The following is a 1,043-nucleotide window of genomic DNA, read 5'->3' on the forward strand; positions in this document are numbered from 1 at the left end:
AAAGAAAATCAGTGTGTAAACATATGGGAAAAAAAAAAAAAAAAAAAAAAAAAAAAAAAAAAAAAAAAAAAAAAAAAAAAAAAAATTGTGGGAAAAAAAAAAAAAAAAAAAAAAAAAAAAAAAACAAGCAGACAAAAAACCAAGGAATAGCCATGAAAACATGTTCATATTGACACATGGAGGTAAATACAAACAAAGCAGCCAAGAGTTGGAAGGACTATCGTGAGGCAAGGACAGTGGGGTAAAGGCAGGGTAGGAGGCTGTTTTTCATAATAAACCTTACCGAACAACTTGCTTTCAATGTATGTCAACTGATTTTTTCCCCCTTAGATGCAGAATATAAAACTATTCACAGAGCTACATAGTTTAGGTTGACCCCCCTTCACTTTTCAGGATCTAGGTAGGGTTATAGGCAGTTTCCACTGTGTGGAGAATCTGCAAGGCTAGTGCTCCTGCACGGGTCCAGGGTGAACCACATCAAGTTGCTTTTCAGATCCAGGATGTAGTTCACTACTATTAAGTGTAATGTGTTATTATTCAAAGTACTGTTTACTGTCAAAGGAAGGGCTAGTGCTCCTGCACGGGTCCAGGGTGAACCACATCAAAAGTTGCTTTTCAGATTCAGGATGCAGCTCACTACTATTAAGTGTAATGTGTTATTATTCAAAGTACTGTTTACTGTAAAAGTATGATGAATTAAGTAAGGGTTATACTAAAACAACATATTCTAGTACAGGATCAAAATATGGCTTCAGGTCTACTATGTAAGAATCACTTATCTGGGGCACAAGGGAATATTGTTTAAAATGCAGATTCCTGGGCCCCATTCCAGGCATAGGACTTGCAGTCTTCACTTTTTTGAGACAGTCTTTTTTTGTCCAGGTGGGAGTGCAATGGCCTGATGTCCACTCACCACAACCTCTGACTCACAGGTTCAAGCAATTCACCTGCCTCAGCCTCGTGCTTAGCTGGGATTACAGGTGCAAGCCACCACGTCCAGCTCACCCAGCTCATTTTTGTATTTTTATTAGAGATGGGGTTTC

The sequence above is a fragment of the Cebus imitator genome, unplaced genomic scaffold, assembly GCF_001604975.1.
Source record: "Cebus imitator isolate Cc_AM_T3 unplaced genomic scaffold, Cebus_imitator-1.0 Scaffold237, whole genome shotgun sequence".
In the NCBI taxonomy this organism is placed as follows: domain Eukaryota; kingdom Metazoa; phylum Chordata; class Mammalia; order Primates; family Cebidae; genus Cebus; species Cebus imitator.